Consider the following 22044-nt stretch of genomic DNA (forward strand, 5'->3'; position numbering starts at 1 on the left):
TCGTAAAGTATTTTATTGAATTCTCATATTTATCTCCATTTAAAAAATCTAACAAATCATTTTACAAAGTGATTTTCAATCCTGCTGCACATTAAAGTCTCTTGGAATGCTATTAAAAATTACTGTTCAGGCTTCACCCCTTAAGCTTTTGATTGCATTGATCTGGATGATACCCAGAAGCAATGTAACTTGTTCAAGGTCATGCAGCCAGTAGATAGTGGAACCTGCATTCAAATTCAGGTCATTGTGGCTTCAGAATCCCAGCTCTTAACCTAGGGTTTTCAACCCTAGTTGTGGATCAGAATCATCTATGAATCTGTAAAAAATACATATATGGGGAGATTATGATGGGGTAGGATAAGAAACACCTATAATATTAAAAAAAACCCAACAAGCAAATAAACAAAAAAACCCTCCTTAGATGACTGTAATGGTCAACTAGAATTGAGAACATGGCCTTAGCCATGGTGCAATATTACATCTTCTTGGATATGACCTATTAAATGTATGACTTCTTAATCTGTTAATAAAAAGACATTCGTGGGCAGTGTGGCATGTTGGAAAGTATTGACAGTGGATAAAATAACAGTAACAATGTTGTATTGTTGAATGTTAAGGAATGAAAATGGGACATATAATTCTTTACATAACCTACATTTGCAAGCCATTATTTGAAATAAACTCCCATTAAACCATATCTTTGCCAGCTTAATTTGGCACAATGCAATTCTGATCATTTAATAGGAACTACGCATATGGAAGTAAGTATCCGCAGTGAAAGGAAATAGGACTACGACCTGAAAGGTTTTAGTGTAAAGATTTGTGAGTGCTCTAAATGCAAGAACTGACAAGGATGTCCAATGTGCTGCTACTTATTTGAACTTCTACAGAGGCAAGTTTGTGGTTGCTGCATGTCATGGTACCATTTGATTATTAATATCATTAAGTTGATGTCTTGGGAGTACAGCCATTATGCTATTTTGGCTTCATATTCAATTCTGGTTATTGACAAATGGTGGGATAGGAGCAGAGATCGACTTTGCTACAAGAAAGAGGCCCTAAGAGTACAACGTCTCTAAGGGCCCTGTAAAATTGCACTTATATAATTTGTTGAGATGAGTTAAGTGGTAATCATCCTAATGTTTGACATTTACAAATTCTTCCCATAGTACTAGACATTTAACTTAAGCACACACGTGACACTGAAGAAGTGCTGTTCTATGTAATGTTCTCAAAACTTGCCAATGGGTGTGGTGATTTCTTCCTTTAAGTAAACAAACAGCCTTAGATTTACCAAAGTCGTTATAGAATAGAGGGAAATGAATTCACTAGAGAAATGAAGCTCAAGCGTATGAAATGATACTTTGATCTTCAAAATAGGAAACAGAATAGCAGGACTTGTTGTGGAGACAGACACCTCTTTTAGCAGTGACAGCAAGGCCATCAGCCAACATAGGAAGACTTACCGGGGACAATGAAGATGACTAAACATGCCACAGTCACACCTTCAAAAACCGAGGGAAGGCGGTGTCAACACAAAATCACATCAATATTCCATCTAGTTAATTACCCTGGTTTCTTCCCTTAGAGAAAGGTCATGACCAGAAGGGGGAGCAATGCTGCTCTTGCCTTTCCTTTCTGTCATTGTTGGCGACACCTGGTTCTCACCTGGGGCACATTCTGTCTCTGTTTATTGTCTAATTAAATGAGATATTTCAATATTATTAATTATAAACATCTGACTTAAATCTGGCCTGCATGTCCAGCTCCATATATGGAATCTGTTCTAGTTCAGTGAGGAAAATAAAACAGCGCAGTGGGGATATAGGTCACAACTGAATTGTTGCAATGGAGCACTCCATACATTTTATACATTCAGATCGAGTTTTCAAGGATAAACTTCAACACAAATACAGTGTTTAATAAGATTCATGAGACTATCAGGAAAGCAACTATTGCAGAATATAAGACCAGAGAATCACACTGTAAAATGCCTTTGAAACAATTTATTTACCGAGAATTGTATCACAGAAAAAGAAAGAGGGCAGTGCTCACTAGCAAGAATTTTACAAAGTCAATAAGAACAATCAAATATTTGAAATGTTCTACCAGTGAAATGGTTGAAAATAAACAATTTTAAAACAGAAAAGTGAATGTTTAAATAATGGACTATAGTTTAAAGAATGCATTGCTTATTAACAGATCTTACCTGATATTTTTTCCACTGAGGGGCAAAGAAAGCACTTAATCATTGCTTATAAAAATTTAAGATGTATTTCAGTTTCCTCCAGGCTGTGAAGTTTCAACCGTCACGTGGACCCTCTGCAGGTTATTAATGCATGTTTACTCGAGCTTTGATAAGAGATGTGTTCATGTGCAGGGGACTGTTGCCGCAGAGAGATGGTGACAATGTGGTCCTCTTTTCCCTCTTTTGTGCCTCTTCTCTGCCTCTTCCCATTCTGCATCCTCCTCTCCCACCACGATCATCCCTGCCTTTGTCCCTTCCAGCTCTTCTACTGTGTAGCACTTTGTTAGACTTTACAGAAAATTTTACAAAATGAGACTATCAGGACAGCAGCTGTTGTGGAATATAAGACCAGAGACTCAAATGTGAAATCCCTTTAATAAAATTTATTTACCAACAACTGTATTGCTAGAAGAAAAGAGGGCAGGTCACTAGCCAGAAGGTGTAGTTACCACATCAGTTATGCATCAAGAATGTAGACCTTTCTTTTATGCGCGTAGAGCTTTCATACACATAGAACCAACAGGAGAAGGGTAGCCTCAGACACTCAGTAGGAAAAGGAGGGAAGGCAGTCATACTGTGTGCTAAATGAGCACATCTTTGAAAGGTTATCTGCAAAGCATAATGAAATAATGCATTTAAAAGGGGTCACCATGTTTGTCCATTAAAATGTTAAGGACATATTGTTTTGTTACGACTTCTACTGTCTTTCTCTAACTATGGACATATAGTGCTGTCTTCCTAAGGAAGGATGAATTTCATCATCACAGCCCATATTTAAGCAGTGGTCCCTGTTCATGAGATGCTATACTAAGGGCTTTCTATAGAGTGCCCCTCACAAACAGTCCCCTGAGAAACATAGCATTTCTCTCATTTGAAACAGGAAATCCAAGGCACAGGTTAGTTCATTTATTTGCCCACGTGATCGTGTTGCTAGGATGTATAGAGCCAGATTCAAACTGTCTCACTCTGTAACCCATGCCCTACACTGCTTCCCTCTCAGCCATATAATACTGATGTAGAAGGAGGTAGTAAGTGTGTTTATAAGACTCAGTAAGTCAGGTAAGGTGTACAGTGCTTTCCAAATCTGGCTGCACATCAGAATCACTTAGAAATCTTATTAAAAATCAAGATTCTCAAGGAAGATCCTAAGATTTTGATTAAAGAGGTCAGATGTATGCCTGGGGAATCATTTTTGTAATTGCTTCTAGGTGATTCTGGATGTAGGCAGTAAAGGCAACATTTAGGGAACCACTATATTTGAAAGGTATGTAGGTATTAGGGATATAACGTGAATACTGAAAACAGCCCCTGACATGATAGTATGTTAGGAGAGATGGATTGGTAAACCAGAGTGCCCAGTTAAAGTGCTTTATTAGAAGTAAGCAAGAGAATCACACCAATATGACACAGGAGAGAAGACTACCTCTATTTGTGGAAGTCAGCAAAGGCTTCACAGAGGGGATAAACTTTAAATGAAACTTTGCATTGTCTCTATAAAGGAAAAAAAGAGAAGGGATGACGTTCCAAGCAAGAGGCTGTGAGAGATCAAAGCTGTGAAGCAGGGGCCAGCCCCATGCCCCAGTCGTTGAGTTCATGTCCTCCACTTCAGTGGCCTGGGGTTTGCCAGGTCAGATCCTGGGCACAGACCTACATACTGCTCATCAAGCCATGCTGTGGTGGCATCCCACATAGAAGAACTAGAATGACTTACAACTAGGATATACAATTATGTACTGGGTATTTGGGGAGGAAAAAAAAAGGAGGAAGATTGGCAACAGATGTTAGCTTGGGGCCAATCTTCCTCAACAACGACAAAAAAGCTGTGAATCAGGAAAGTGGATATTTGGGCAGCAGCTTGGAGTTGTAGCGTTGTTGACCTTGTGCACTATGGCAAGAAGTGAGAACTTGCAGTGACCAGCAACCACTAGTGTGTCTAAACAGAGTAGTGAAGGACAGGGCTGCATTTGAAAAAGATCACTGTGGCTGAAGTGTGGGGATGGCTTAAAGATGAGGTTGGAGGGAGGGAGACCTACACAGGTTAGAAGGCTGAGCAATAGTTATGATGAAATAGGAGAAGGCTCGAACTGAGGCAGGGTGAGTACGTGTGGAGAGAAGGGAAGGGGTAACACAATACATCTGTGAGAATATCAGCAGAAAAAGAAAACAAATTGGATGGGGGGGAGACAGGTGAGAAAAGAGGGAGGAGTCAGGGAGGAGACTGAAATTTCTCCCTAATTAGAATGGACCATCATAGTAGCCCAGGTTTCTGGGGGATATCTGTTCTTCCTGCTGATGCTCAATCTAATCCTAGGTTTTCTTTCTATTTTATTGGCACAGTCTATCGCTTTAAATAGAGAAATGAATTAACGTAAGTTAGAAGACAAGCAAAAAAATAATTTTATTATTGAAATAATTATAATTGTTGTAGAAAGAGTTCCTTATAATTTTATTCATGTTCAATTGGGACTGGTCAAAGCCTTGGACCTTCAATATTCATCTTTGAAAAACAAAAGGGGATCTTAAAATTTTTTTTTCATATTTTCTGATAGACTAATATTGAAAGCTCAAGCTCCATTAATCCCGGTGGTCAAACTTAAATCTCTTAACGCGTAAGTCTTTCTGTAGATGCTTTCCAGTAATAAAGTGGGTGATGGAATTTTTAAGAAAACATTTTGTAGCTCTGTAATAGATGAATTTTTCCACTGGGGTTTATATAATGACTTTGGAGAAAGCTAAAACAATGTATAAAATAAAACCCTGTGGAAGAAAAAATAATTATAAAGAATTCCCACCTGAAACGATGGAATGCCTATAGTTGTAGAATTCTGTATTATGTTTCACTATCTATTTAATAATTAAAGGACCCTTTTAGTAACCAGAAGTTCCACTTTAAAGCACTTTATTCTGGGATGCTAAGAATTCCATTGGTGGAGAGCAGTAACTTTTTCCAAATATGGGGAGAGAAACATTCCAAAGAGAGGTGCCCTTGGTCTACAACTCAATCAAGTGAATACAGATAAGGAGGACTACTCCCATTGGGTGGAGGACTGCTTGAGGTAGTGATCACCTACTGGACAGCTGGACCAAGAATCAAGAAGTCCTAACATGGAAAACTTTGTTCCTGTGTTTTGAAATCCTATAGAGTTGGCTTTGGGTCCCTGCGTGGCTCTTGTTGGCTGCATGTTCTGAGGCAACCAACTTAAATTTTCTGAATCTCATTTTCCTTCTCTGTAAGATAGGGATGATAAACTTGCCTAATGGAAATAGTGTCAGAACTATTAAATTAAATGAGGTTATATATGTTCAAATTGCTTTGTAAATTGGAAAGACTTGGGTAATTGTAATTATTATAGTTTTAGAACTTTCTTAAAATAAAACCAAGCTGTGTTTAAGTATGTATCTCCCAAATATTTTTTCTAGATAGATATCTCCCTGGTTATTTTTTCTTCACCCAAGTAGCCAACAACTAACCTTTTTAAGACAGGATATGCTAAGTTTAGGGAATAATGACCATGAGGAGGCTCTAGGTTTGTATTATTTGCATTTCCAAAATGAGTTATTTGCAACTTTTAACACAATTAGTAACCTCCAGAGCTGTAGTATACAAAGAAGCCGGTATGCTGCCGCCATCTAACCTATGGAAAACCAACTATGAAAACCAGTGTTCTCATGTTGTGAGTGTTCTCAAAATAACTGGATAAAAAGGAAGCACTGCACAGACACACCAAGCCAGTTCTAGGGGTCCCAGGGTAAGAAGGAGAGTGCAGTTGTGCTTTTTGCAGGATCCTCACTAACTCTTGCTGAAACACTGGTATTCCAATGAGATTATTTAGTTTAAAGTAGAATTTGTCTTGGGTGGTCAAATTGCCAAGACCTAGATCTAACGCTGCCTCAAATGGATTGCACCACAGTCACGAGCCTCTTATATGTCCCCATGGAGTATGGTGTGTGTGTGCAGCTGAGAGTATGTGTGCGTGTGTATATGTGCACATAGGTGCATGTACTAGGAAGACTGAGAATCTGGAGACATGGATCCTACTCTGGTATCTGTCACTAAGGAACGATGAGATCTTGGAGGAAATCATCTCACCTGTCTGAACCTCATTTCTCTCACCTGAAGATAAAGGGCAGGATAAGAGGCTCTGACATTTTATGGTTCTTGTGACCAACTGACTCATTGATTGATTCAGCAAACCTTGGACTTATGGTATTTTCATTCTAAAAGGAGTGTTGAAAGGGCAGGCTTCTGTTAACCTGGCTTCTGTGTTCAGTGTTCAGGAGGCATAGACTGTTCCCTAAGTCAGTATTTGACTCTCTCCTTCTCCTCCAAGCCAACAGAGGGCACACTGGGGCCTGTACATCTGATTCTACAAGGTGCCCCATACCTTAAAGAAGAACTGATAATATCACTTGTCAGAAGATTTAAAAACATCAAGAATGTCTTCATTTGTGATGGAAGAAAGCTCCCCAAGTTGGTGATAGAGAGCAGAGTCAAAGAAAAGAGAAGCGAACTTTCTTTTGCTGCATTCCACCTTCTAATCTTCCTATTCTGATAAACCCCTTAAAAATCCACAGAAGAATTTGCAGTTCCTGCAGATGAGAATCTTCCCAAGGAAACAAGTTTTGTTCAACTTTTAGATGGCCAGGAAATTGTGAATTAATAGATACTGAATATATGCCATGTTATATAACCCTTATACCAAATGATAAATATAGCCATCCTATGTGATTGCTGTGTGGGGACTACTTTAATCTTATAGACTTCACGAGTCAAGACAAACTATACACGTTAAATCACATTTTTTTTCACTGATATTGGGCTACTGAGGTTTGTGATTTGAATTCTACATTAGAAAATTTCAAAAATATATCCCTCATTCCTTCCCCTAAATTGAAATGTGATTCCTCCTGATTGATTTCTTATTATCTTAGCCAATCACAAAAGATTGTACCTTCCTTGGTGTCCAGAGACTCATAGATTTTTAGATTCTGGAAGTTTAGAGATGCTAGATCTCACATTCAGACAGGTCAAATAAAAATATTCAATATTTTGAGCCAGGCATTGTAATTGAGAGAAATATCTAAATGGCATTCATCCACTCAGGTACCAACTATTTAATAGATAATTTACAACTATTTAGGTATTTTTTTGTGTGTAAGGCACTGCACTGGGTGACGCAGAGTTGAATCAAGCCCTGACCTATTCTTAAGGAATTAACAACCCAATAAGGAAGTTAGGCTTGGACAAAAATGACAAAAATATAAAGTAAAAAGATCTGAGGCCATAAGAGGAATATAGTTGAAGCAGGAAAAGTTTCTACGATTTTTGAAAAGCCTTTTTTTTCTTTACTCATCTGTGTTGGGGGGCCCTAAGACCACTCTCAGTTTCACTGATGTGCTGGATCTCACAGGACTCAGCATGTGGTCATTCTCACGGCCATGATACAAAGCAAAATCAACAAAGGAAGAGGTGCATGTGGCCAAGTCCAGAGGAAACCGGGAGCAAGTTTCCGAAAGTCCTCTCTCCCAATGGAGTCACACAGGATGAGCTGAATTCCTCCAGCAGCAAGTTGGGAAAATATGCATGAAATGTTGTCTGCCAGGGAAGCCCAGTAGAGACTCAGCACCAAAGGATTTTTATTGGGGGCTGATCACGTAGGCACCCTCTGCCTAGCACATACTGGAATTCCAGACTCCTGGAAGAAAAGCAGGTGTTCAGCATAAATCACCTTGTTTCTAGAAACAATTGAGGGACAGTGAGCCACTTTTTATCACTTCTGGGAATGGTGGGAACACTCCCTCAATCTAAGTTCCCAGATGCCAGCCAAGGACCAACCTTGTAAGCAGGCCTTTCAAAGGATGGCAGTGTTTGCCCTGGTAGGTTAACTATTTTCTGCACACTGTCAAAAAATTACCATAAAAAGCAGTAATGGAAAAAAGGTCCCAGAATAATGAACTTATAATTAATGTAATAGAGCTGTACTAAATTAGGCTACCAGGAACACATTCAAAAGGAGACAGAGTTTCATGTAGCTGTTACAGTCAGCTATTCATTTCTGTCCATATATATATGTGGTGAGCTCTGAATAAAGGAGTAAAAACCAGGATAGTTTCTTATTTATTTGAATCGGTCACGTGAGTTAGAACCCTGGAGTCGGAATGAGATTTCTCTTAGACTGTCACACATTTTCACTGAGCGACTGTTTTATGCAGTCACTGTGCTAGGTGCTGGCAGCATGAACCAGTCAGAGCAGGTTCCTGCCCTCACATGGCTCACAAGTTACACAGTCTGCTTCCTGAGCCCTGGCTCAGAGATGCTGAGCACATTGAGAAGGGGAGGTGAGTGAAAGAGCAGATGAGGAAGGCTTGAGTTTCCCATCAGGTAGAGGGGAACATGGTCTCCTGGGGAAGCAGTGCCTTTGCAGCCTAGGGAACTCTAGGTTGGGAAAGAAGGCTCTAGCAAAACAGCTTTGGACTCTGTCGACATGCCGGGCTGTCCCCGCAGAATACCAGACCAGACTTTCTAGGACACAGAGTCATGGACCCTGAGGTTAAAGCAGCTGAAACAAACACCAGGCCCAGAGTTGGAGAAAATGTGAGACCTTTCACTCCAGTCCAAGTAGCCAGCTAGAGGCACCCCCTTTGTGCCCAGAAGTCCAACTGCACAGATGTGGCCAGCACCTCCTCTAGGTAGCCCTCCATCTCCACGTTGGTGGCCTTCTCTTTGTGGAGGCACTTCTCACTGGATTGGAGAAGTGCTTCTTGACCATGACATTGTTGACAAATTCCTCACGACAGCTGCCTAACAGCATCTCCCACACATCAGACATTTCTATAGATCTCTGTCACTGTCTCTTTCACCAGCAGGTGTCAATGAGCAAGAAGTTACTATTATTTCGATTCAGGAAGTTGGCCAGATGTTATATCCCCACAAACTTCTGTGCAGCTGTAGGTAAGTGCCTTGCCTTTCTGAGTAGCCATCTTCTCACGGAGAAAAGAGGATAATACTTCTCAGGGCTGTGGCCAGCTTTAAATGAAACAATGCATTTATGTCACCTGGCATGGCCCCTGACATATAGTAAGCAAAGTCACTAAGTTGCTCACTTTGGTGGATAGAGGACACGGAAGACCATTCCTATAGCTTGAGGACCAAAAGCTCCAGGGGTCCCGAGCCTCTTCTTTTTCTCCTGCCTGTAGTGTCTTCCATAGTCAAGTTATAGAACGAACATGGAGAGTACTGTTGCTTCTGTTCCATGCCCCACACACAGAACTCACTAGATACATTCAGACATTTGATGCTAAGCATTGCCCATGTTCCTTTCCCCCATTGCAATTTCTTCAAGTGTCTTGCTGTCTTTGTCTTGGTTAATAAAGGACAAAGGAAAGGTCAATGGATCAGGAAACAGTGAAATTAATCTAGGCTCTTTTTTCCCTATAATATGTACTCTGTTTTCTTTAAAACTTAAAAAAAGCCTCTCTTGCATCTAACTCCTATTCCCCCTCCTTTGATCTCCAAGGAGGGTGCTTGTTCCATGTCCCCACTGCAGAAACTGAGGGGTGGGCTTAGATGAGAGAGTTGGACCTCTGGTCTCTCAGCTGGAGTTTGTCTGGACATCTGAAAGTGACCCTTGGAATTGGCCTCTTTTGCTATGTCCTCTCTGGACTGAATCTGCAGTGATATCCATAACGGGGGTCTAGGAAACCCATGGTGAAGTCTTGGGCTGGCCACCTTAAAGAATGCAACTCTTTTCTCCTAGACCGAAGCTAGAACTAGAGTGTTCTCTTATGACACAATCCAGCCCTGATCTGGACAGAACACTAGAGTTGTTTTCTGCCCAACTTGCTGCCAAAACAACCAGCCAGTCCATGATCAGGGGTGTTAACGAATGGTGCAATCCTAGTTAATTTCCCTTTGCAATGGTTCTTTATACAATCTTGAGAGCAAGTTGGATCCTCAGGCATGGTTCTGCATAAGCACTCTTCATCACAATTGTTATTTGGTGGAGGTTGGGGGGAACAAGTACTAAGTTAGAATGCCAAACCAGTAATGTTTGTGAGGCCACATGCACATTTATCTTGGTTATGAGAAGAAAATTAAATAACAAACTGATGTGAATTGCTTTTGGTTCACTCTGACTCAACAGGTATATTTTTATGTGAAAGTTTTATTTTTTCCCCATGATGTGCAGAGCGAATGACTTCTCAAACATAGCTGGGAATGCAGTCAAAAGAAAAGCATGAGTCCAGAGGAAGAAGAGTGGATTGAGAATTGGGAATTATGAGTTGTGTTTAGTCTAACTATTGATTTAACCTCTGAGCAAGTTACTTAACCTCTTGTTCTCAGGAACTCTTCCCCACCTCTTGTATAATAATTCTTGACTAACAGATGTTTTAACAGCAACATAAAAAAAATTGGCCAAGGCGATTGACTGACTCCAAATTGATTGGCTCTGTCCACAAGCACAGCTCAGAACCATCAGACCTTAAAAGCAATGACATGACAGGACTAAGAGCTGATACTGGTGTTTTCCAAACTTCTCTACGAAATCTGTGCTTGTTTGTAGTACGTTATGCTTCTCTCTCAAAAAACCATGAGCATCAGGAGTGATTTTCTTTGCTTTGCTATGACATGTCCCTTCTTCAGCAGACTCCTAAAAGGCAAACAGTAATGTAAACACTTCAGGAGTGCCTTTGACATGCCAAGTGCACCTCTAAGAACTTTATATTTAGCAATCTATTCTAGCCTCATATACAACTTATGAAGTAGGTGCACCTGAGGAAACTGATGCACAGAGAGGATAAAGAACTTGCCAGCGGTCCTCAGCTAGCAAGAGGCAGAGCTGGGATTTGAAACAAGGAAGTCTGGAATCTCTGCACTTATCTGTGACACTGTACTGCATCTCTACAAAGGAGAATGGCCTTCAACAAGAAACCACAACACGTTCACCACACAGTCACCTTCCTAACAAGTGACCAAGGCCATGTGCTATAGTGGATAAGGGTGTAAAAAACTCAAAACTTGGAATGATAGGCATGAGTTCAAATCCTGCCCTAGCCAGTTTTTACCCTAATCTTTCTGAGCATCAGTTTTGTAGTCTATAAAACTGGGTGAGTAATGCTTGCTTCTGGCTATGATTTTGAAGATTAAATGAGCTAAGGTTCACGAAGCACTAGTCTTGGTTCTGGAATCCAGCAGGGGCTCAGTAAATACTCACTGGGATGAGGATTATGATGGCCCACAGGTGGCAGTTTCATTGCAACGCTGACTGGGCAGCATTGAGCCTGGATAAAGTAGGACTGATTTGCAGTTAATCAGGCTTGCCGTCAGAGGGTTTAACCACCATGAACTCTCTGCTGCCATCTAGGAGAATGGATGCAGAGCCATAAGGGCACACTCATTACTTTAGTACTCACCATTGGCGTGTTCTGAGTAAGGGATGTGCTCAGAGGAACCCTGTGGGGCCTCCAGACCAAGTTCCCTTCTCCTTCATTTAGCAATTACTTATGAGCTCGGGTCAACTGGCTCTAATGGAAGGATTTTAAAGAGCAGGTTTGCAGCTTCTCTCCATCCTGAGTACATCTTCCTTTCCCACAGCCAGTAACTTCCACTTCACGTTATTATTTATGGCGGTGGGGGGTAGGGGCCCGGGAAGCGGGACAATGTTGCTTAGCAGCGAATCTCAGAGCTGCCATGTGCTTTTGTGTTTTTTCAAGCCGGGGTTTTTGTCACTCTGTCTGCTGGAATCATATTGGCGTTCTCCCTTGTCAGAACCCCATGGGTCAAGTGTAGGCGTGTGCGTGCCTTATAGAGGGTCCCCGCTCCCGCCTCGTGCTGCTCAAGAGGATGGTTGCTGCTGGTTTTGTTTAACAGACACTTCATGCTGCAAATTCTCAAGTGTAAATCACCTTTTGTTTCTTTTATCCCCGGCAATAATGAAGGGCTGAACTGGAGCTTAAATAATTCTTTCAATGAATACATTAAACAGACTCTTTCATTATAGATGTTAGAGGAATGAAAATAATCTGCACAAAGCCACATTTCCTTCACAAAGTTTTAAAAGAAGTGAGGGAACTGCCATTGAGGGAACAATTAATTTTGTTTCTGTAGGAAAATGGGGAGGGAGTAGATGAAATATGTTTCAGGACTTTCGAAAAGATTTCTGGTGGGGACATTTAACAACCGAGTAAAACATTCCCTGGGGAAAGACAGTGCTGTTTGGATCTGTGTTTCTGTGGCAGTTTCTTATTGTCTTCGGAGCAGAGGAAGAATAGAATTCCTCCTGCTTTGGGGAGTTAAAATGTACCACAAAGACACGTTTTGAGAAGGATGTTTCTCTAAAGACTATAGAAGCCATTAAACATGTCATAATAGTGTGTATCTCTTTATGGCTGAACTTCCACAAAATTGACTCTTTAAACCCTCTTTCTCCTATTTCAAGGCCCCTTTCATCCTTCCTACTGTTTTTTTACGCCCCAGGTGCACTTTCCCATGATTTACTTTAATTTTCAGTTGAGTTAAAATTAGTTCTTGCAAATTTATTAGTTTTATTGGAAGCAGAGAATTTGTAAAGCTTTATCTTAAATGAAAGAATTAAGACTTATGGGAATGAAATGCCTGGCACAGAATCACCCGGCTCGGACTGGTACTTTAATCTCTTTCATTTAGCTGGTGCTTCTTCCAAGATACCAGGCCAAGGATGTTCTCTGTGTTTGAAACTGATGAGACTTTGGTGGCGTTACAGAGAAATGAACTCTGACTCAATAGGATGATGAAGATATCTTTCCCCTAATATTTAGAGCTGTCAGGAGGTCAGCAGGCTGTCTCAGGAAGAAGCAAACCGTAGATAATAAAGGTGTCCCAACAGAGGCTGTGAGAGCTGCTGTTCTAGTTGGGAGATGAGCCTCGTTCTAGCTGAGGGTCTACAATGCCATGTTATTTAGGTATAAGAGGTGAAACAACGCTCCATGGTATGTATGTGTTAAAAGTGGGCTGTTGAAGACAGAAAAGACTCCAAAAGCCAAAAGAAAGAAACCATAAAAGTGTAATAGTTACAAAAGAGTTGAGCCTTCTTGAATAACACTCCATAGGTACTATGTATTGTGCATAGTTACAAGCACCATCTGTTTTCAGTTCTTTGAGGACCGTGCAGTGGCTGACTTTAGTAAATTACTACATCTTCTGAGCCTCAGTTTCTTCCTTTGTAAATGGCTCACTTTAATGACTCCTAGCACTTATAAACTCAAAGACATTTTAATCATCATGTTAATTTCATTTACTAATCCATTAATAACCACGTATTACAATGATCCATTTATTCTACAGATATTAAATTGCATGATTACTGTGCTGGAACAACTGAATGTCCATATGCAATAAACTGAACCCAAACACAGACCTTACATCTTTGATAAAAATTAACTCAAAAGTGGGTCATAGACCTAAATGTAAAATGCAAAACTATAAAACTTCTAGACTAAAACATACAAGAAAATTTATGTGGCATTGTGTTTGGTGTGAGTTTTTAGGTAAAACATGAAAAGCATGAACCATGAAAGAAAAAATTAATAAGCTGGACTTTATTAAAATTAAAGGCTCTGCTCTGTAAAAGACACTGCTAAGAGAATGAAAAAACAAGCAACAGATAGGGAGAAAATATTTGCAAAACACATTTCTGATAAAGACCATGTGCAAAGAGCCCTTAAAACTCAACAATAAGAAAACAAATGGGCAAAAGCTCTGAGTAGACACCTTCCCAAAGAAGATATACAGATGCCAAATAAGCATATGAGAAGATGTTCAACATCATTTGTCATTAGGGAAATGCAGATTAAAACCAATGAGCTACCACTGCACAACTATTAGAATGACTAAAATCCAAAAACCTGACAATACCAATTACTGAGGAGGATGCAGCGCAACAAGAACTCCCATTCACTGCTAGTGAGAATGCAAAATATTACAACTTTGGAAAACCATTTGGCAGTTTCTTACAAAGCTAAACAGAGTATTTACTCTATGATTCAGTAATCATGCTACTAGGTCTTTACCCAAACAATTTTAAAATTTATATGCATACAAAAACCTGCACGTGAATGCTTATACCAGCTTTATTCATAATCATCCAAAAACCGGAAGCAACCAAGATGCCCTTCAATAGGTGGATGGAATACTATTTAGCAATAAAAAGAAATGAGCTATCAAGCCACGCAAAAACATTGATGAATCTTAAATGCATATTGCTAAGTGAAAGAAGGCAATCTGAAAAGGCTACATATTGTATAATTCCACTTTTATGACATTCTGGAAAAGAAAAAACTATAAAGACAGTAGACAGACCCGTGGTTGTCAGAGATTTAGGGGGAGAGAGGGGGGTTGAAAAGGTGAAGAAGGGATATTTTAGCATGCTGTATTCTATGTGATACTATAAAAGTCAATACATTGCACTAAGAACAAATAATGTTTGAGCACATGCTATCTGCAAAGCATGTGTTCAAAAAATATTTGTTGACATTTTGGTCTTCAATGAGCCTGGTAGCGTGCCCTTATGAAGAAGATATAGGATTCAAGGGTTTAGGAAACTTTCGTTTTATAGTCTTTATATCCTCCTATATTATTGAAAACGACTTATAAGAATGTATTCATGTATTACATATGTTAAAACATAAAATTTATTGTGTAGTTTTTTTATAGTGGTTTAGTACAAATACAAAGCAAATTCATTCTGTCCCACGTTTCTCAGTGGTTAACACCTCCCCCTTCTTTCCTCTCTCTTTTTAGATTCTAATTCTTTGAGGGCAGGGATCTTATTTTTTAATTATTTACAGCTTCTAGCATGGTGTTTTTCATGTACTTAGGTGCTGAGGGATGTTTCAGTGAATAATAAACCTTAATTTCTAAGAAAATACAGTCCTGGATTCAAATTCGAGCTCTACTACTGGGCAAGGTACACAACCTCTCTGAAACTTAGTTTCATAAACTATAAAATGAAAATAATAAATACTGAATTTGGGAGGATTTGAAAAATTCTAACGGTAGATCACCTAGACAAATTCCTGATATGTTAGGAATGCAGTAAATAGTCTTGAAGAAAGTAAGGGCTACAGATTGATAAAAAGAGATGGCAAAGTTTTCCAATTAATCAGAAAAAAAAGGCTCAGTAACTAGAACAAGAAAGATGGTAGGTGGTACGGTGAGGAGGTGGGGTGGCTCATCCTTCAGCACCTATAGGATGTAATCAGCCCATTCATTGCTGGGGCCCAAGGTGCAGCTATTCTGTCTGCATTATTGTAGTATGGGCATAGTTGTTGGGAATTTCCTCTTCCTATCTGCTGTTGATACTGGTGAAGGTATCCAAGAAGTGGATGTGCTTGACCTTTGATAGGTCTCATTTTCACAGGCACCCAGGAAGCGGAATAGGACTTTCCATAGAGCCTTGCCCACAGAGTGGAGGTTCAGTGGCTATTTGTGGATTCGTCCATCCCTGGGATTGTTCCAAAAGACCAAGACAAGCGGAGAAATTGTTATCTAGAGACTATTACATTCATTGATTGGGCTTCAAGGATACACATTAGTAGGTATGAAAATGAGGATGACTGGTTTGCAGTTCTCAGAGCACATGTCCTTTGAGAGGGTAATCTATTCCACTATTTTCTACAGATCCAAGGCATGAAGCATGTATTTCCATATAGCAGATACTTGCTTCTTTTTGGGAAATGCAAATTAAAACCAATGAAGTGCCACTACACACCTACTTACAATCATTACCTACCATTCTTTCTCCTGCTAGACTGTAAGATCGTGAAGGCCAGAGACCATATTTATTTTTGTGTCCACCCCTTCCAGCACCTGGCATAGCTCTTACAACATAGTAGAAGCTAAATAAATATTCATTGAAATAAAATAAGGTAATAAAGGACCAAAAGCTGCTTCATCAATGTAAAGAAGGTTTAAAAACCTTAGAAATGTGGTAATGTTTAACAATAGAAAACCTTTTAGACAAACTTTTAGAGTTTAAAAAATATACTTTTGGAAATGAAAGGAGTGGGGATTTTGAAACTAAAGGGAAGAAAGCTCACATTTTTTCATGTTTACATAGTATAAACAAATGGGACATCCTATTTTCAGTTTGAGTTTGAGAAAGAACGTTTATTTAACAATCAGTCACCTACACTTTGCTGACAGCAAAAAAGAAAAAAAAGAAAGAAGGAGAAGAAGAAGATTAACAGAGTACAGGAATTTATTTGGTAGCTGTAAAACAGAAATGTGTCTTAAAAATCAAGATCAGATACTAAGTTGAGTCAAATGGAAATCTACAAAAATATAATTAAAATATGCAACATTTATGAAGAGTGAGCAAATGTTTGAAGCATCCATGGATTCTGTCTAGGAAAGACAAGAAGGGCAAACCATAAAATTCTAAGGAATCTTACATTTAATAAGTAAATAAATATTTTATTTTACTTTTTCACTTCTCCCAGGGTATTGATAACAGTTGATGATTAGGTTCCAGGCAATGAGGCTGTAAAAATTAATAAGCAAGACCTTCAAATGACTCATTAGCTAATCCTTTATTATTATGCATTTTGTAATGGGTGACACATTTAACATATTTAGTAATGTACTCAGGGGGCACATTTAAATGAAAGAGTTTGGTGAAGCAATTTGAAAAACACGAAAATATTTTTGTTAGTGATAAACTTGCCTAAATTCCAGTTGATTAAATATAAGATAGGATCTAAGTCTATATGTAATATCTGTTTACATTATAGATTTTTTCCTCATCTACTCCCCTTTAGTATTTGTTTTAAGCTCTAAAAGGAAAAATCTTCTATGCTTATCTCATTGGGGCTTTTGCTTTATGATTATTAGCCAGCACGTTCTCTATTAGGAAGTGTGTAAGGAGCAGTGGAAAGTTTTAAGGGGCTGATGCTGTAGACAAATAGATCAAGTACCAATTCACCAAGCTTTGGAGAATGGCTCCTCTGGGCCAGGATACTCTACTAGGTTAGGACCTTGGAGATAAAATAGACTCTTCTAGCAAGGAACTCATGGTCTGAGGGGGAGACAGACTTACCAAGATAGGGTTGAGCTGAGTAGGAGTTAACCAGTAGACTTCTGTAGGTGGGCATGCAAAGCAGATGGAACAGTGTAAAGACAGAGAGGAGCAGATGGTCATGGCATGTTTGGACAGCCACAGGCCATTCAGTGTTGTGAGAACATTAAGAGCAAAGGAGGAAAGGGTTGGAGAAGAGGCTACAATGGTGAGTAGAGGAACAACAGAAAAGGCTTAAAGGGCCTTTAAGAGGAGGTTGAGTTATAATCTGTAGAACCTTGCTATTGAAAGTGTGGTTGCTAGACCACAGCATCAGCATTATGAGGGAATGAGCTAGAAATGTAGAATCTCGGGCCCCAGCCCAGCCCTCCTCAATCAGAATCTATGCTGTAATGAGACCTCCAATTGACTCGTGTACATTAAAATTTGAGGAACTGCATGTAGAAGGTAAAGAATTCCTGAAGCATGTCATGCCAGAGAAAGGCATGATTGGAATTGTTTTTTAGAAAGCTCACTCCAGCAGCAGTGCAGATGTTGGACTGAAGAAGGGATAAGATTAGAAACAGAGAAATGGCTAAGAAGAGTGCTGTGGTAGTCTAGGGGACAGCTGGCCAAACTTGGAGAAGGAGAGATCAAGTAGGAAATATGTTCAGAAGGCAGGAGTGTTAGAATTTGGCAATCAATGTAAAGTAGGGGGAAGAAAAAAGACAGATTTTAGGCAGACTAAAGGTTGCTGCCTTGGGACACATGGGAAAACGTGGTGCCAGTATAGACAAAGTCTGCAGGGGGAGGAGCATATTTGGAAGGGTTGGACATGATGATGACTTCTCTTTGAAGTATTCAGTTGGAGGTACCTAAGGGACATCTGATTGAAGATGCTTAATTGGTAACTGGGTGCATGTATAGGGTGTTTTGGCTAGAGATACATGGATTTAAAAGTTGTTATCTTTTCAGTACTGTCTAAATTCATGATCATGGAAAATATTTCCAGGGATAACTTGTAGATTAAGACACAAGTGGTCTAAGGATAGAGCACCAGAGAACACCAGCATTTAAGGGATGGGTAGATAAATATCAAACCACTGGAAGATTGAGGAGAACTTGAAGAATGTGGTACAATGGAAAGGAAAGCAGAAGATAGTTTCAAGCAAAAGATAGTGGCTAACCAAGTCATGATTCATCAATGTAGATGAAGACTGGTAAATGCCTATTATATTTGGTACCTAGGAAATCATTGATGACCTTAGCCAGAGAAATTTCAGTTGGGTGATGATATCAAAAGTAAGGGTTGCTATTTGTTGAGCTTGTGGAACAATTAAGTGTAGCAAAGACTTACTTCTAGAAAAAAATGTTTAATACTAGATACAAGAGCACAGAGTCAAGAAAAGGCATCTTCTCTCTCTTTTTTAAGTACGAGAGAAAAAAGGTCAATTGGAGATAAATAATGACAATATGTGGGGTGGGGGGAGAATAATATCTAATGGAACAAGATCCTTAAGGGACATCGGTGATGGAATTCAGAGTATAGGTGGAGGAGATTTCCTTAGCCAGGAGGAAAGACATGTTAATGTGTGAGACCAAGGGAAGCATGGGGACAGGGACGTGTAATTTGGGGAAGGCAGTCATTTTAGAGTATTCACATCTAAGGTACTTAATTTTCTTCTGTGAAGTAGGAGATAATGACATTCAAATAGAAGGGAAATAGACCAGTAGAAATGGGAGCCCCAGAGGAGAATGAGGGGAAAAAGCTGATTGGGTATGCAATGGGTGGTGACAGGGTGGGGTAGCATTTTAAATCACTCAACTCAAATTCTTCAAGTCTAGAAAATGTACTATGGTAGTTTCTGCATTATCTAGTCTATCTGTTTAATGCATAAACAGATTCAAATGCATGTGAATTATTCATCATCTGTGATTCTAATGCATGATCATCAAAGAGGCCATTATTCAGATGCCTGAGAACTAGAAAGTGTTCCAAAGATGCCAAAAACAAACAAAAAGGCCACTGCATGACTATAGTGTAGGAGAAGTAACTGTTGCCACCAATTGCTGAACATCTATATATGTCTACTATTATAGAGGAGATGGGGAATGACAGTGGAAATAATAGCGATAATTTTAGGAATGACTCCACAGATTTGCAGTTAGAAAGACTCAGAATTCATCTAAATACTTTTGTAAGGTCCTGTGAGAATGCTTACAATGCCAGAGTCTTTGATACCTGCTAAGTAGCCAACTTCATGCTCAAGAGACCATATTTAATTGTTTGAAAAGCCTATTTTATCAGGATAAGTTATGGCTGAATTCTACTTCCCTGAAACTAGATGTGCCAAATTTATTTGCATTCAATTCAACAAATACTGTGCACACACTCAGTTGAAGGTATTGTTCTTGGCCTTGCAGGATGATCAGAAGGTCAGAGTCCCTGACCATGATGTCTTTACAGACTAGTAGGCGAGCTAAGACAAGTTCCCAAATGACCACAAGAGAGACGAAAATACATGCCATTAGAGAAGTAATGATATGCTGTGCTTTTTTTGTTTAAAAATGAGGTGCCAGGACTCATATCTCAATAAATTATGACATGTGTCTCCTACACCCCCTCCCCAATCGTGTTTACATTGGAATGTCCACATATTTTTCCAGCCAAGTGAGTCAGTCAAGATGGAAATATTAATTTATTTGACTGAACATACTCTACTAGCTTATGCTGTCAAAAAAAACTCCGTGGTGGTAATGAAACCACCAAACTCGGTTTGTATAGCACTTTATAGTTTGCAAATCACTTTTCATATGTTATCCATATAATCCTCACAACAACTCTGTTAGGTAAGTAGTAATGTTCTCCCCATTTATACATGAGGACTCAGTTTAAGTAATTTACCCAAATCACACAGCAGGGAAGTGGTGAGTTAAGATATCCAGGTCTCATAACTTCAGATCTCAAGTAGAAGAGCAGGATCTCTGTGGATTCAGTGGAGGAGAGATTATAGGTGCTTAGAGCGGAGAGGGAGGATGCATAGAAGAAGCCTTTAAGGATTGGTGCAATTTCACTATGAGGAGATAGAGGAAGGGCATTCATTCAGAGGGCAGGGCAAAGTTCATATTATGGATGCAGGAAGTGCAGGACATGCTCATGTAAGAGCTGTGGTTCCGTCTATGGGTTTGGGACCATCTGTCTGGAAGAGATGATTGACTCTATGAGAGCTAATAAGAAACCCTGGGCAAGAAACAAAAGAGAGAAGAAAAGATGCCCATGGACAGAGCCCTGGGATCACCTATGGTTAGTGGATTTGAGGCACAGAAGGAGCCATCAAATGAGAAACCAAAGGAGGGGCTGGAGAGTTAGGATTATTCCCATTTCTTATAGAAACCAAAGCAAGGGGGCTTTCATGAGAGAGCTTATGATCATGAAGGATGATCATTGAGGGCAAGAGGGTGAAAGACGTTGGTGAGCTTGGAGAGGGCAGAGCAGTGATGACAGAAGTCAGAATGTAAGAAGCAAGTGGGTAGGAAGCAATTGGAGATCAGGAAGGGGTTGTGAATGACTGAGGCAAGTAAGTTTCCTCTCTCTCAGAAGCAGCCCTTCAAGTACTCGAAGACAACTCTCAGATCTTCTCACTTCTTCCCTTTGTCAGGCAAAATGTCCTTAATTAATTCAGCTGATTGTTGTATGCTTTCCAGATAGTCACTATCGTGTTTTCTTTCTTTAGGAATTGTTGGTTTGTCAGTTGTCCTTCTTAAAGTTTGGCATCTCTTTACTGCATGTTTATGGTCTATTGAGCATGGAGTAGAAGAAATCCATCATATGTTTTGTTTCCTACACTGTATTTTTAATAGCAGCTCACATTTAAATTAGCCATGTTTCACTGTTGATTCATTGGGCTTGCAGTCAGTTATGATTCCACATCATCTGCATTCTGTACTTGCCAACTATTTGGGGAAACAACCCAAATAGGAGAAAGGGACACTGGAGCCATGGGGTGGAGAGGGCATGGGACTGGCATCCAGAAATCTACATTTTAGTCTGGGCTTTGACACTTATTTAATATACGCTCTTGGGAAAGTTAGTCTACTTTTCTCTGGGCTCCAGAGGGAGCTAGACTGGATGATTTCAAAGCCTCTTTCCATCTCTGAAAATTCTGAAATTAATAACTGATTTTAAAAAAGGCCTTCATTAATTTAGTGTTCAGATATTTATAGAACTCAACTCTGTGCCAGGCACTGATAGGACTTCAGGATATGGTGGTGAACAAGACAGAGGTGGTCCTGATCCATGGGGGTAAAGTCTCATGGTGACATTTTGAGGCTGAAAAGTACTTGGTTAAAAGCAAGGAGGAACGGATGAAGAGCCAAGACCCAGATAGTACCCTCAAATTATTACCTGCCAAAAAGTGTGCGGAAGAGAAGTGCTCTTGAGGACTTTCAAAATATGGAATGAAGAATAAAGTCTCTATGTTTGGAATTATACCAGGAAGTAATCACTTCATGTCATTTCATAACTATCAAAATTATGTGTGGAATAACAGGATGTGAACAAGAGAATAGCAGAGTATGGCAGTAAAACTTTTTCCAGGGACCTAGTCTTTACAGGACCTACAGTTACTTATATTGAGGAAGATGTTAATAAATACACCATCTGTGATATGGCAATATCATGATCTGGCTTTGATATTATTTACCCTTAACATAAAATTAGTGAAGCATACAAGAAAATTCTAGCTGCAGGCAATCTTGAAATTT

The 22044-nt window shown here is 39.6% G+C and overlaps 1 protein-coding gene across 3 annotated transcripts in view; it reads left to right on the plus strand.

Moving 5' to 3' along the window:
- The window catches only part of ADAMTSL1 (ADAMTS like 1), an 858582-nt gene that overhangs the window by 192321 nt on the left and 644217 nt on the right, over positions 1-22044 (plus strand). The window lies entirely within an intron of this gene.

This window comes from Equus przewalskii, chromosome 22 (genome assembly GCF_037783145.1).
Source record: "Equus przewalskii isolate Varuska chromosome 22, EquPr2, whole genome shotgun sequence".
NCBI classification, from domain to species: Eukaryota; Metazoa; Chordata; class Mammalia; order Perissodactyla; family Equidae; genus Equus; species Equus przewalskii.